Source organism: Protopterus annectens, chromosome 4.part0 (assembly GCF_019279795.1).
Source record: "Protopterus annectens isolate FY-2018-M chromosome 4.part0, PAN1.0, whole genome shotgun sequence".
NCBI lineage: Eukaryota > Metazoa > Chordata > Ceratodontiformes > Protopteridae > Protopterus > Protopterus annectens.
In genome coordinates this window covers 1,545,686,293-1,545,703,940 of record NC_056733.1, presented here as the reverse complement: position 1 = coordinate 1,545,703,940, position 17,648 = coordinate 1,545,686,293, and positions in this window count along the sequence as shown.

Here is a 17,648-nt window from a genome sequence, read left to right as displayed (position 1 = left end):
TTTGTGGTTAATACTGAATGTACACAGAAATCTTGTTGTCAGTTCTGTCTTAGGAGACCTTCCAAAAATTTCATCGATGTTGTCACTAGTGGGCCCTACCATCTCATCTGAAGAATCGGGTGTTTGATCATACTGAGTAGTGGGAATAGAGGATAGAGGACAAGTAGGCGATGGTGAAAGAATAGCCTTAAAATGACCACTCAACCTTTTGTGAATAACCTCAGATTTAACCTCCTGTATTAATTGAAAAGGGTAACCTCGCTTAAAGAACATGTCACTAAACTGTTCACATTCATTCAAAAAATCTCCCATTTCTGATACCATCCGTGCAGCCCTAACCATTTGTCCTTTTACCATGGCCCTCTTTTGGTGAAAAGGGTGGCAACTCGAGAAATGCAAAAAAGCATTCGAGTAAGTCGGTTTACGGTATATAACACTTATAAATTTCTCGCCAACCACATCCTTGGTTAACAGGATATCTAGATAACTAATACTCAACTCCTGGAAATCGTATGTAAACTCTAAAAAGGTCGTGGATTTAGTCAAGAATTCTAAAAATAATGGCACATTTTCTGGAGGACCCTTCCAGAGAATAAAAATATCATCTTGGTACCGGGTATACCAGGCGACATTGGTAGAAAATGTCTCTGTTGGAAATATAAACTTTTCTAACCAAAGGGCGAGCACAACATTAGCAAAACTGCCACCACACGGCGACCCCATTGCTACTCCTGTTTTCTGCAGGTAGGTCTCCCCCTCAAACATGAAAAAATTATTGGACAAAACAATTTCCAAAAGAGTTTCTACCAGGTACACTACATCATTGCTAATGTTCAAATCATACAACTTTATAAATTCATGATAGATGTAGGGAGTTAGGTTTACATGTCCAGCCAATTGACATTCCACATCACCTAGTAGTATTTTTTCTTGTGGAATTGTATGTATATGCAATGCAGGCTATCAGTATGACTGTATTGTCATCAGGAAGGATGCAAATGAAATTAATGCATATGTGTTTATATTCTTTGTTCAGAAAGTAATAAGCTGCTCTGCTGTGAACTGAATGTTGGTATTAGTTTAGTTTGCAATGGGAAATGTGGTAGTTGTTGGAAATATTAAGCAATACCACCTCCTTTCATCTTTGTACAGTTATTATGGATGATGTCATGGCGTGAGTGTAATTTCAGCATCATTTATGCTGAATTTAAGCCAAGTATCAATTACAACAAGACTATTGGGCTTATCTTTGGAGTTCAATAATTTATTTTGTTTCTTATGCTTATAACATTTATGGCAGCAAATGTTAGATTACTGGAGTTAAGGTTTGACATTGTAGGGTTAGAGAAGTGTGTGTGGAAGAGAATTGTATTGTTGTTCATTTTGCAGTAGTTGTGATGAGGATTTGGGTGAATGCCTCCTACTGAAGCATTTTAATATAATACAAAATTAGCAGTAACATGCATTTATTTGATGAATATTAAATGTTAAAACCACAATCCACGAGACCCTTGTCCAGAAGAACAAAGCTGCAATAAACCTGAACGCGTTTTTATTATTAAATGAAGCGTTTTAAGCCACAACTATGTTATGAAGCTGTCAGAAATGAAAAAGTGAGTGAATTGGTATAAACTATGTTTGTATTTACACCAAAATAATTTCCTACACCAAAATAATTTCCTGCTGCATTGAACAAATTGTATTGTTTGGAACTTACATATGTATGTAATTCAAGAGAGGGTGGTTTTCCTATTGGAAGTTTCATTACTGTATTATAGGTTTTTAGAAGAATATATATTTTTTAGTTAAGTTTTACAAAAAATTGTTTGCTTCTAATGTTATGTGTGCATATGTATGGTTTTAAGAATTATGGCATCGTCAATGTTTTGTATTATTCTGTTTTTCAGAGGAAGTTGACAATATGTCATTCCTGATTTTTAGATATTTCTTGGGGCTGTTTGCCCGGTTGTTTGCATTTCTCTGATGAAACAAAAATGCTTCTTTTTCATCCACCCATAAAAACCTCTAGCCTTTCCCTTTAGCATACAATCCAACAATGGTGCCATCATCTCCCCAGACACCTACACCAAGCTGCTGAGTCACCATTGATAACAAACTCGGATTTGATGTTCACATTAGCCAAACTATTAAGACTGTTAATAAAAACTTAGAGGTCCCTCTATAGAGAACTAAAATCCTTTCTGACTCGCCCATAAAAGCTGCGCATTGCGCTGCTTACCTCCTATCTACCCTCCTGTATGCCTCCCCAATACTTACAAACCCCAATCCGGAACTATCAAGCTCTGTTGTTATAATCATATTGCCAGATTTGTAACTGGCTTCACCCTACAAAACCCATCATTGTATCAATCTTCAAGACCTAGACTGGCTAGAACTACCCAACCTAATCCTACAGCAACAACTCATGGTGCCCCTGAAGTACTCTCCCTCAACCAGATGGCACTGGTTTGGTAGACTACTCACCCTTATATAAACCAAAACAGACTTAGATCATCTCATAGATCACTTTGGTACAGATGCTTAGAATCCCATAACACAGGAGGGACTCTTTGTTTTCCAACACAGTCCGGTAAAACATGGAACTCTCCACCAGTCTCACTATTCCACCTCCATTTATTCTTTCAAGAAGGTCTCACCTACTTCAAACCCACTGGCTTTGCCAGTGTTCCAATCAGACTAAAGTAACTCTCCGAGTCCTTTTCATTTGTACCTTCCATCAAGGCCAAAAGCTTCACCTACTTTCTACCTGAATCTCATAACATTAAGATCTCACCCTCTTCTCTGGTTGTTAGTGTACATATTATTGTAATTGTAATCCTGTTTTTCTCTTCTTACACCTGTAACATCTATATCTTCTTCTCTACAATTGTTAGTGTACATATTGTGTATTTGTAATCTTTTATTTTTCTCCTCTTACATCTATGTATGAAATGTATAATCTATTACCATATATATCTGTCATATATTGTTATCATCTGCTGTATGTGGAGCTTTTCTCCCGGGCCTCCGCTGAAAGCAGGACATGTGTCCAGTCAGGACTATCGGTCAACAAATGTAAATAAAATAAATAAAATAAAAAAAAATAAAATAAATAAAATAAAAGCCATATATAGTTATTGGCGAAAACCTTCATTAATAATAAGCGTTCAGGTTTATTGCAGCTGTTCTTCTGGACAAGGTCCATTGGATTAATGGTTTAACTGGTTTTATTTCTTCTTTTTTGGTTTGTGAATATTAAAGTGTAACATGTAGATGTATGCTATTATGTACTGACTTTATTCCCAAAATTATTTGTTAGTAAAACACAAATTGTACAAGGAACACAACAACATGACTTAAATATGTGGACATTCCAGCAAATATGTGGATGAGTGGGCAGGTATGCCCTGCTATCTATATTATAGACACTTCACTGTAATGTTTATGACATGTTTAAATGGTGACACAGAAAGATTAACTACTTCGCACACTTGTTATGACATGAAGCCAGACTTAAAAATCTGTATACTGTCCTTATTTGCACAACACTTGGCGTAGGTATAAACCACTATTGTTTAAAAAAAAATAAATAAATATATACCTATGTCGATCTGTGTGTTTGTTATTGTGTGTGTGTGTGTGTGTGTGTGTGTATGTGTGTGTGTGTGTGTGTGTGTGTGTATGTGTGTTGGCTTGCCAACAATGTACATCCAGTTGATTTGGGCAGAATGAAAATAATCTCATTGACTTTACTCATTGAGCATGGCTAAGAGTGGCTTATAGTAGTTAACATATTATGACTTCCCACTATGATGATGCCTACCAGGTACATTTTGTAAATGATTTTTGAAATGAAACTCTACCCTTCAAATGTGTTCTAATGCATTGGGCCTATGGACACAAGGTTGTAGAGTATTAGCAGTGAGCATACATTTATATGTTTGGCATGTATGTCTTGTAGTGACCTTGCCCAATGTATACACATTACAATGTTTGCCCAAGGTACACAAAAACTAAATAAGACTTGCATAATGATCTTCATATGAAAAATCCAGGGTGCATGGGTGACCTCCAGTGGTTGACAGCTTATTATCATCCATCATACAAATGGTCAATACACCTTCATGTGACACACATAGATATCATTTATACTACAATATCTGTGAGATGAAATTCTGGATGACTTATTTGCCACACTCTGTAGTGGGTTGTGATCAAATACATTGCTGTTCTGTCTGCCCACATCAAAGTACATTCCTATTCACCTAAACTATGCTGTAATATATATACTACAGCTATGTTGTCTGACACATACTGTGACCACTTCTCCATGCAGTGTCAGCAGTTGATAAAAGTATCCCTGGGAATTCTTGGTTAGCTAGGCAGGTGCTCATTGTACAATGACTAACTAGTATGTCTGACTATAGTGACAGGTAGAGGGCTGGCATATACAACAGATCTCATGTATACACTTCCACTCAGGGGAAAACATTTACACTAGAAGAAGGCTTTTCCAACAATTTCAGTCCCTTTTTAACCCAAATCTGCTTTGAGCAATGATGGTGGTCATTTTAAATATGTTCTGTATCACACTTGTAGTAAGACTTCTTCTCTGTAATGATTAATTAATGGCATGTTTGAACTTAGGGTAGGTGCTAAATATGGCAATGCCCTAGTGTGTGTCGTGTGTGCGTGTGTGTGTGTGTGTGTGTGTGTGTGTGTGTGTGTGTGTGTGTGTGTGTATGTATACGTGTATTTATGTGATGTGACAGTGGATTGTGTGTGTATATATTGTGCTGGGCAGAGTTGACTTATCGTGATGCTGTGTGTACACTTCCTCTCAATGGAAATGTTTACACAGGAGAGGTCTCTCCTAACTTTCATTAACTTTTAATCCAAATATTTGCCTTCTCACATAATGTTGAGGTTATCCTTTCAAATATGTTCAGTTTCACATTTATATTAAGACTGTTACTGTGGTTGATGCTAACATGTGGCTCTATAGAGTGCATGCTTAATAGGCAGGGGTTTGAATATGGCACTGTATAAGTAATATATGTATGTATGTATGCATGTATGTATGTATGTATGTACAACAACAGTGACAGACACAACTGCATTACCCAATATATGCTGATATGGTTGACTCATACTTGTGTAAACACTAACATAAATAAAGGATTTTGATCCCTCAAAATACGTTGATGGGGATATATGATCATTCCAAAACAATTTGCATAAGTCAGACATTGAAGTATGTGCTTTGTTGCACTTGCTTGTTAAAGTTTCTGTGGAAAATCAGTTAATATGCAGCTGTCTGAGTGTGGACTTGTAAATGTAGTGGATCAAATTCAGTTATCCTCACCTATTGTGGTCACATAACAGATGCTCTGGATTGTGTAGAAATGGGTTCATAAGCAGATCTGATGTGGCTAAATCAACATGGTTTGAAAACCTACAAGCCTACATCATTTTGATAACTCCAACACATTTTATCTGAGTCATGTGGCTTCAAAGACAACTCTAAGAATGATCTATGTATGGCATCAGCAGTTAAAATGTGGTTCTCAAGATTTTGGACCTAGACAGGCAGGGGTTTGAGTGTGATAATGTAATTTTGGAAGACAAAACTGACAGATAAGACTGCTTTTCCCAACAGATGATGGCATGCAAATGCACAGTACCATGAACTCTAACAGGGCTAATTTTTTTGTGCCACACAATACATTATAAGGCAGTTAAATACAACTGTAGATTTAATAATATGTGAAAACTTATGCTGACTCTGAATGTTTAAAAGTCCATTAATACACAAGGCTGACAAATGCATTGGGCAACTGATTTTGTGCTTTCTTGTTGCTGCTAAACTGAAGTGATTGTTTGTGGATCAGTATAACTTTGTTGCAGTATTTAGTCTAATTCTTAAGTCTTAGACTCTGTACAAACAGCCTACTTCCCAAATGCTACTACCACTGAACTTTATTTTCATGCTAAAGATACAAATTTTGAAATTTTGTTTTTTTTGTCTTAATTTGCTTTATAGTATGATTGCAAAGCATTCTAAGTTTTTCAGTATATTGTGGTGTTTTATACGTTTGCCATTCTTTACATGTTTTCTCTATATCCTGCATTAGCATTATACACTTTCTGGACAGCCAAATTAGATTATCTGGATTTAGTCTTTTTCTTCTAGGAGGTGCAAGGCTATATAGGATATTCAAAAAAGTTATTTTGAATTAATTTACAGCATATTCTAAGGGAAGGATTTTTAGGAAGTTTCAGTTAATAGATAAAAGGGTAATATTGAACTGTTCTGGGTTAAACTTACAAAGGCTGTGTGTTGTTTTATAAACATGCTGTTTAAGTGGATGTGTGAAATATTTGGTTGTATAGATTGGGAGATGGTAGCTGAGACAGTTAGATATTGTACCTGTGGTGGTGAGTTTGTCAGGCTCTGATACTAGGATCCAGTCTAATAGGGAATTTGATGTCTGGGACTATTATTAGTTGTGTGAAACTTTATAAATTCATGCTAGATGTAGGGGAGTTGTCCAGCCAATTGACATTCACATCACCTAGTAGTATTTTTTTCTTGTGGAATTGTTATGTATATGCAATGTAGGCTATCAGTATGACTGTATTGTCAGCAGGAGGGATGCAAATGAGAGTAATGCATATGTGTTTATAATTATTTAATTTCAGAAAGTAATAAGCTGCTCTGCTGAACTGAATGTTGGTATTGGTTGGTTGCAATGGGAAATGTGGTAGTTGTTGGAAATATTAAAGCAATACCACCTCCTTTCATCTTTGTACAGTTATTATGGATGATGTCATAGCGTGAGGTGTAATTTCAGCATCATTTATGCTGAATTTAAGCCAAGTATCAATTACAGCAAGACTATTGGGCTTATGTTGGAGTTCAATAATTTATTTTGTTTCTTATGCTTATAACATTTATGGCAGCAAATGTTAGATTACTGGAGTTGGGTTTGACCATTGTAGGGTTAGAGAAGTGTGTGGAAGAGAATTGTATTGATGTTCATTTTGATAGTTGTGACGAGGATTTGGGTGAATGCCTCCTACTAGAAGCATTTTAATATAATACAAAAAATTAGCAGTAACATGCATTTATTTGATGAATATTAAATGTTAAAACCACAATCCACGAGACCCTTGTCCAGAAGAACAAAGCTGCAATAAACCTGAACGCGTTTTTATTATTAAATGAAGCGTTTTCGCCACAACTATGTTATGGCTTCATCAGAGAAATGAAAAAGTGAGTGAATTGGTATAAACTATGTTTGTATTTACACCAAAATAAATATGTATGTAATTCAAGAGAGGGTGGTTTTCCTATTGGAAGTTTCATTACTGTATTATAGGTTTTTAGAAGAATATATATTTTTTAGTTAAGTTTTACAAAAAATTGTTTACTTCTAATGTTATGTGTGCATATGTATGGTTTTTAAATTATGGCATACGTCAATGTTTTGTATTATTCTGTTTTCAGGAAGTTGACAATATGTCATTTCCTGATTTTTGAATATTTCTTGGGGCTGTTTGCCCGGTTGTTGCATTTCTCTGATGAAACAAAAATGCTTCTTTTTCATCCCACCCATAAAACACCAACCTTTCCCTTTAGCATACAATCCAACAATGGTACCATCATCTCCCCAGACACCTACACCAAGCTACTAGGAGTCACCATTGATAACAAACTCAGATTTGATGTTCACATTAGCCAAACTATTAAGACTGTTAATAAAAAACTGGGGTCCCTCTATAGAATAAAATCCTTTCTGACTCCCATCAAGCTGCCATTGTCACCCACCTCCTATCTACCCTCCTGTATGCCTCCCCACCAAGCAAACCCCAACAAATCGGAACTATCCAAACTCCTGTTGTTATAATCATATTGCCAGATTTGTAACTGGCTTACCCTACAAAACCCATCATTGTATCAATCTTCAGAACCTAGACTGGCTAGAACTACCCAACCTAATCCTACAGCAACAACTCATAGTTACTTACAAAGTACTCTCTCAACCAGATAACACCCTGGTTTGAGTAGACTACTCACCTTATATAAACCAAAACAGACTTAGATCATCTCATAGATCACTGGTACAGATGCTTAAATCCCATAACACAGGAGGGGACTCTTTGTTTTCCAACACAGTCGGTAAAACATGGAACTCTCTCCCACCCAGTCTCACTAATTCCACCTCCATTTATTCTTTCAAGAAAGGTCTCACCCACCACTAAACCCACTGGCTTTGCCAGTGTTCCAATCCAGACTAAGTAACTCTCAGTCCTTTTCATTTGTACCTTCCATCAAGGCAAAGCCACCTACTTTCTACCTGAATCTCATAACATTAAGATCTCACCTCTTCTCTACAATTGTTAGTGTACATATTATTGTAATTGTAATCCTGTTTTTCTCTTCTTACACCTATGTATCTATGTATCTTCTTCTCTACAATTGTTAGTGTACATATTATTGTATTTGTAATCTTTATTTTTCTCCTCTTACATCTATGTATGAAATGTATAATCTATTACCATATATATCTGTCATATATTGTTATCATCTGCTTTGTAATATTGGAGCTTTTCTCCCGGCTCCGCTGAAAACGGACATGTGTCCAGTCGGACTATCCCGGTCAACAAATGTAAAATAAAATAAATAAAATAAAAAAAATAAAATAAATAAAAAAAATAAAAGCCATAACATAGTTGTGGCGAAAACGCTTCATTTAATAATAAAAACGCGTTCAGGTTTATTGCAGCTTTGTTCTTCTGGACAAGGGTCTCGTGGATTGTGGTTTTAACTGGTTTTATTTCTTCTTTTTTTGGTTTGTGAATATTAAATGTAACATGTAGATGTATGCTATTATGTACTGACTTTATTCCCAAATTATTTGTTAGTAAAACACAAATTGTACAAGGAACACAACAACATGACTTAAATATGTGGACATTCAGCAAATATGTGGATAGTGGGCAGGTATGCCCCTGTGCTATCTATATTATGAACACTTCACTGTAATGTTTATGACATGTTTAAATGGTGACACAGAAAAGATGAATACAACGCACACTTGTTATGACATGGCTCAGACTTAAAAATCTGTATATGCCTTTATTCCTTATTTGCACAACACTTGGCATGGAGCAGCATAAACCACTATTGTTTAAAAAAAAAAAATAAATAAATATATACCTATATCGATCTGTGTGTGTGTGTGTGTGTGTGTGTGTGTGTGTGTGTGTGTGTGTGTGTGTGTGTGTGTGTTAGCTTGCCAACAATGTACATCAGTTAGAGATTTGGACAAAATGAAAATAATCTCATTGACTTTACTCATTGAGCATGGCTAAGTGGCTTATAGTAGTTAACATATTATGACTTCCCACTATGATGATGCCTACTTAGTACATTTTGTAAATGATTTTTGAAATGAAACTCTACCCTTCCAAATGTGTTCTAATACATTGGTACCTATGGACACAAGGTTGTAGAGTATTAGCAGTGAGCATACATTTATATGTTTGGCATGTATGTCTTGTAGTGACCTTGCCCAATGTATACACATTACAATGTTTGCCCAAAGGTACAAAAACTAAATAAGACTTGCATACAATGATCTTCATATGAAAAATCAGGAGTGCATGGGTGACACTCCAGTGGTTGACAACTTATTATCATCCATCATACAAATGGTCAATACACCTTCATGTGACACACATAGATATCATTTATACTACAATATCTGTGAATGAAATTCTGGATGACTTATTGCCACACTCTGTAGTGGGTTGTGATCAATACATTGCTGTTCTTTCTGCCCATCAAAACACATTCCTATTCACCTAAACATGTAATATATATACTACAGCTATATGTTGTCTGACATATGCTGTGACACTTCTCCTGCAGTGTCAGCAGTTGATAAAAGTATCCCTCGATTGCGGATTTAGCTAGGCAGGTGCTCGACTGTACAATGACTAACTAGTATGTCTGACTATAGTGACAGGTAGGGCTGGCATATGCAACAGATCTCATGTATACACTTCCACTCAGGGAAAACATTTACACTAGAAGAAGGCTTTTCCAACAATTTCAGTCCCTTTTAACCCAAAATCTGCTTTGCAAGACAATGATGAGGTAATCATTTTAAATATGTTCTGTATCACACTTGTAGTAAGACTTCTTCTCTGTAATGATTAATTAATGGCATGTTCTCTAAATTGTGAACTTATAGAGGTAGGTGTCTAAATATGGCAATGCCCTATTAGTGTGTGTGCGTGTGTGCGTGTGTGTGTGTGTGTGTGTGTGTGTGTGTGTGTGTGTGTGTGTGTGTGTGTGTGTGTGTGTGTGTATTTATGTGTGTGACTGTGGATTGTGTGTGTATATATTGTGCTAGGCAGAGTTGACTTATCTGACAGATGCTGTGTACACTTCCTCTCCATGGAAATGTTTACACAGGGAGAGGTCTCTCACAACTTTCATTAACTTTTAATCCAAATATTTGCCTTCTCACATAATGTTGAGGTTATCCTTTCAAATATGTTCAGTTTCACATTTATATTAAGACTTTTACTGTGGTTTAGGCTAACATGTGGCTCTATAGAGTGCATGCTTAATAGGCAGGGGTATGAATCTGGCACTGTATAAATAATATATGTATGTATGTTTGCATGTATGTATGTATGTACAACAACAGTGACAGACACAACTGCATTACCCAATATATGCTGATATGGTTGACTCATACTTGTGTAAACACTAACATAAATAAAGGATTTTGATCCCTCAAAATACGTTGATGGGGATATATGATCATTCCAAAACAATTTGCATAAGTCAGACATTGAAGTCTGTGCTTTGTTGCACTTGTTTGTTAAAGTTTCTGTGGAAAATCAGTTAATATGCAGCTGTCTAAGTGTGGACTTGTAAATGTAGTGGTTCAAATTCAGTTATCCTCACCTATTGTGGTCACGTAACAGATGCTCTGGATTGTGCAGAAATGGGTTCATAAGCAGATCTGATGTGGCTAAATCAACATGGTTTGAAAACCTACAAGCCTACATCATTTTGATAACTCCAACACATTTTATCTGAGTCATGTGGCTTCAAAGACAACTCTAACAATGATCTATGTATGGCGTCAGCAGTTAAAATGTGGTTCTCAAGATTTTGGACCTAGACAGGCAGGGGTTTGAGTGTGATAATGTAATTTTGGAAGACAAAACTGACAGATAAGACTGCTTTTCCCAATAGATGATGGCATGCAAATGCACAGTACCATGAACACTAACAGGGCTAATTTTTTTGTGCCACACAATACATTATAAGGCAGTTGAATACAACTGTAGATTTAATAATATGTGAAAACTTATGCTGACTCTGAATGTTTAAAAGTCCATTAATACACGAGGCTGACAAATGCATTGGGCAACTGATTTTGTGCTTTCTTGTTGCTGCTAAACTGAAGTGATTGTTTGTGGATCAGTATAACTTTGTTGCAGTATTTAGTCTAATTCTTAAGTCTTAGACTCTGTACAAACAGCCTACTTCCCAAATGCTACTACCACTGAACTTTATTTTCATGCTAAAGATACAAGATGTTATATGCAGAATAGTGTGACCCTGGTTAGCTTTTCTTCTGCTTATACATGCTATATCTTGTTTACTTGTTCTATTTAGCTACCAAATACTTGAAACTGTTTCTTAAGGCAGTGCAGTATACTATTGATGTAAGGATTATATTTTTTCTCTCAGTCATTGTATTATATATGGCATAAAACACTGTTCAATTATTTTTTTGCTATAGTTCTATTTCTGGTGATGAACTAACACTAAATATCCATTATTAGGTATTATCTCTTCTCATGGCTCGCACCCTGAAAGGCTCACACAATTAGAAGGTTTCCATCCAGTTGGGCATTTAAAAAAATAAATAAAAAAAATGGATAGCCACACTGGTCTACCCTCAATAACAAACTTAACTAAGGTTACTATTTTTTTCTAAAGTCTTTCTGCTTAAACTGTTTAATTCAGCCGTACTGAGTGAACAGCACCAAACTTCCCAGCCCTTAAATAAGGCTCCTAATGCTAAAAAGTTCCACCAAATTGTACTGTTAAAGGTGCTGTCTGTGTTTAAAAACAGAACATAGATTAAAATTTAAAGCAAGTAAAAAAGCAAGGAAAAAGCAAGCTCCACCAAATTCTACTGTTAAAGTTGCTGTCTGTTGTTTAAAAACAGAACATAGATTAGAATTTAAAGCAAGTAAAAAAGCAAGGAAAAGCCTCTTACTTTAATCACAGGATCCAAGGATTCCTTGGGTGTGGTTTAGCCCTGCTCGGCTCACCCTCCAAGCTCACTTTGCACCCCTCCCTGTACCCTATTACCACCCTCCCCAAGTACCTCTGAATTCATGACGCCTCAGCCGCACCCCCTCCCCCTCCTTCACCAACCATTAACAGGAATTTATTTATAACCCACCCCTTCCACTATCACCAAGCATTAACAGGAATTCATTTATAACCCACCCTTCCACTATCTCCCCACCTACTATCACACCTAAGTTACCTAGCTACCAGGAGTATACTCTCCCCATTATGTCTCTAATACTTACTAAGTCTTCTAAAATACCAACTCTACTGTACACCCTACCTTTACTAATCATCTTTTATTCTCTCACCATCTATGAAAACCAATCCCATATGGGATTCAACCATCCCAAACGCCTTACTACCACTCCAATTTGCTCAAAGCTTTCTGCCCACTCATTCATGTCCATTGATGTCAACTTCTTTACCCCTGCTAACACTCACCCTATTATACCCAGATATGTTAACACCAAAACTAAATACTACCAAAAACTGATAAATAAATTTCTAAACCTCATAGCTAGTTTGCCCCACACCTTTACTATTAATGGGGATATCCACCCCAACCCTGGGCCACCATCCCCAGACAACACTAACTCTAATAATAACAGCCCAAACATAAGACAAAGCCTAAATAGACCCATCACTCACTATTGGCCTGCCTCTTAAACATTAGAAGCATCAACAATAAGGTCCACATCCTCCATGCCCTCCTGACAACCTACTCCCCCGACATACTTTGTCTGACTGAAACATGGTTAAAACCAACTACACCAGATAATGAAATTCTACCTCCTGGGTATAACATACTCAGGCTAGATCGTACTACCAGGAAAGAGGGAGGGGTTGCTGTTCTCTATAAAACCACCCTAAATGTTACTCTAGACAACCTTCAACCACTTATATTTAACAAAGCAGAAATTATGATTTCCAAACTACAAATAAAAACAAATGTATAAACATAGTATGTGTCTATATTCTCCCAGGTAATAACTCAGGGACCCTAGAAGACATCCTCTACTGGCTATCCAATGCCTACCCCAAGAGACCATTGTTCTAGGGGACCACAATATAGATTGGAATACCTGCACTGCAGAGACCCAAACCACCCACGTAAACCTACATGGTTTTACACAAACTCTAACCTCCCCTACTAGGGTCAGCAAGCCTAACAATAAACAAAGTATCCTAGACTAGATACTAATTAATAGCCTCACCACATGTACAAATCAGGTACTCTCCCTGAAGATCTAAGTGATCATTTCTTAATGTATACTATTCGGCATAAAGTTGAATGTCCACATCTACCCACCTATAAAACAATAAGAAATAACAAAAACTTCAACTTTTATAAATCCTTAGAAGAACTTAAATTATGCAATCGGTCAATTCTAAAACAACTACCACTAGATGAGGCAGTAACACACTTTAATAACACATTTCTGGCCATCCTTGACAACCATGCACCTGCACACTATATTCAAATTAAAACAAAAATTGCCCCCTAGCTCACTAAAGAAACCAAACTAAAGATCATCCAAATAAATAATGACTGGAACACCTGGTGCTCCTCTAAAGCCCCACAAGATCAACTCAAATTTTGACAATATAGGAATGATACAAAAAAAATCCATATTACTAGACAAAAAGACTATTTCTGCCATTTACAGCAGAAACACCACAGCAAGTCACAGAAGTTCTGGGCAGGTATTAACAAACTCCTTCACCCAGGGCAATCCACAACTCCAACCCCCTCAGCCACAACCCAAATATTGCCAGAGTCCATTGCCAATACCTTTAACAGTTTCTTTACAGAAACCATCCAGGCCCTTGCTAGCAAACCTAAACCCACTTGTCCTCATGCTGAAACTGCTAAACCCAGTGACATTCTCTCCTTCAGCTTCAAAAAAGTTCCAATTTCACTCAATTAAAAAACTCAAACCAACCACCCTTTCAGCTGACCTCCTCCCTGCAGACTAGCTGCAAAAAGCTGCTGATGTTATAGCATAACCTGTCTCTATTTTGATAAACAGAACCATAACTGAAGCCTCTGTTCCCTCTATCTGGAAAATATCACATGTCATACCACTCCACAAAGGAGGCAGCTCCATTGAGCTGTCAAACTATAGACCAATAGCTATCCTTTCCCCTCTGGCTAACATTATGGAAAAGTGTATCCATAAACAACTCTTACACTACCTTATTCAACATAATCTTCTGGCCAACTCCCAGCATGGATTTAGTCCACAGCACAGTACCACCACAGTCCTCCTCTCCTTTTCTAATGTCATAAATTCCAACTTTAACAACAACAAACTATCTTCTGGCCTATTTCTTAATCTTTCCAAGGCCTTCAACATGGTTAACCACCAGCTACTCTTACTTTCCCTAAAGAAAATATCCCTAAACAACCATGCCATACAATGGTTTCAATCTTATCTTAGTGGAAGACAGCAGGCTGCCCTTTGGCTGGACAAACTCGCCACCCTTCTCCCTGTTACCCTTGGTGTCCCTCAAGGCTCCATATTAGGCCCCCTTCTCTTCTCCCTCTTTATCAATGACCTCCACACTGTAATCCCAGATGCAACCTGTATACAATATGCTGATGACTCCACCCTAATTTGCTCAGCCTCTACCCTTACAGATCTCCTTAGTTTAACCCAGAAAACCTTTAATACAGTGTAAAACTGGATCTCTAATCACCAACTGATATTAAACTGTAATAAAACAAAGCTATTGCTCTTCTCCCCTACCCGCAAATCCTTTCAGCCTTCATTTACGATAACATCTAACAATGGGACCATAATCTCACCAGATATGTATACCAAACGGGTGTTATAATAGACAACAACCTCAAATATGATATGCATGTAAGGCAAACTATTAAAATTGTTAATAAAAAACTTGGCTCCCTATACAAAAACAAACCTTTTCTCACCCCTCTATCTAGGACTGCCATTGCCTGTGCCCATCTGCTTTCATCTCTACTCTATGCCTCACCAATACTCACTAACTTGAACAAAACTGATCTCAGCAAACTCTCTAGCTGCTACAATGAAATTGCCAGGTTTGCCACAGGAGCTCCGTACAGGACACACCACTGTCAAAACCTAAACCTCTTAGGATGGCTAGAACTCCCCAGGCTAATTCAATATAATCAACTTACTGTAGCATTCAAAATTATTAACCATCCAGAAAAAAACACCCTCCCTTAAAAACATTATCCATGTCTACAAAAATGCTGGGCCACTTCATTCCATTACAAAACTTTTGGTTCAATCTGTTAAAGCTAACAGTTACCTATCTGGAGAATCTTTGTTTGCAAATTCAGTAGGTAAAAGCTAGAATTTGCTCCTATCTGACCTTTCTCTGAACTCCTCCCTTAATCAGTTAAAAAAAATCTAACCCAGTATTTTAAAACTGACTGATTATGTCCTTGCTCTAACCCTGAATAAAGCCTAATCTACTTCCATATCCCTGCAATTTTCTTTATTCAAAGCAACTTAACTCTTACACTAAAAGGTTTGAAAAGAGAAACTGTAACATCTTTGCAGATACTTTGTATATAGCTGCACCTATAGGTTTGATAAGAGAAACTGTAAAATATTTGCATATATTTCTGAATATAAACTGTATTCTTCATAGGCTTGAAATGTGAGACTATAACTTGTATGTTAATACAATATTTTTGTGCATATACTATAACTTGCTTGTCTTTATCTGTTTGTAAGCTTTGAGCTTTTCTCCCCGGGCCTGAAAATGGGCATGTATCCAGTCGGACTATCCCGGTCAACAAATGTAAATTAAATAAATAAATAAAGTATAACCAGTTCAACCAACTGCTGATGTAATCCCTTCAATTGTGTTTTTCATGAGACTTCAGATAAAGTTCTGTTTGTTGCATCAGTGGTTGAGATACAACTCTGTGAACTAGATATGATAGGTAGGCAGGTGTTCATCTACAACAATGTGCACATTTTGAATGTGTAACAGACTGGTAACACTCAGGATTGGCTTCACAAAAGCAACTGACAATTATAGTTTTGCTTACTGTGCACTTTTACAGTTGGGAAGAGATAGGCCAAATTTTGTAATCCAGTTGATGGCTGCCATACAGCATTTATACACAGTGCTTAGGTTATCCCTGAAGTGTGTGTAGCTTGATCAGTGTGATATGAAGTATGGGTGGCATCTTCATTTAGTGCATGCCTCAAGATGAAATTGATCTCTAATGCATATGTCCTAATCCAGTGGTCTATACCTTTTATTATCCTGTTTACATTACAGTGGTTATAAGAAAGAATGGTTTATTCCACTGATCTCAATGTATGTCATGCTACACAATGGTTACAAACTGTAATAGGACCTTTGCTATGATAGTTTATTACTGTTTTGGGATAGGCAGGTGATGTCCATCCAGTAGGTTCATAGGTTCATAGGTTGGTACTAGGCTATCAGCCCTAGGGCCTATACAAGCCTAGCCATAACAATTCCCTGGCTATTTTTTCCCACATTATTTACTTTCCTGGACCCCTGTCTAGCAGGGCGACTGACATGATCCCTGGGGTGAATTTCCAGTAATTGCTGTATTTCCTTATTTGTATGCCCAGTACAACAATGTATACCTTTGTGCAAGGGTTAGCATAAAGGCCAAGAAGAATTTTTTTTAAAATATTAATTATTGGCATTTGTTGTTTTGTGGCATACACGTCTGAGAATGTTTCTGTGACAGCATCACTCTTTGATGGCTACACACTGGCTGTAGTGGTCAATGCACAGAAAAAAACAACAGTGTTATAAGGTGGTGTACACTTGTTGTAACCTCTAGAACTTTTTGCAATTCAATTATTACAAAATGGTACTGTTGCACTTGTGTCTAAGTTATGTTTCCTTTTGGTATCCAGGTATTACAAACAAATTGCATATTGTTCAAATGAGGAAATATACTGGTTTCTGATATGATAGTATACTGCATTTATAGGTGAACGTTGTCAGAATGGGATTACTTTTGTATGTGTGGCAGCAGCACACATACAAACATAAGCTGCAAATGCTTTAATCTTTCCACACAATATAATAAATGCTAATGTTGCATGCAGTAGTGGTCATTACACAACTCCTGACATCAGGCACATTTTTATTCTGATTATTTCTTTTATGGGCTAACTGTTACAAGTGGTCTTCTTTACAGACATATCTAATTTTGTCCATAATCACACACTGACATTTGTAGATACACAACCCTGATGTTACT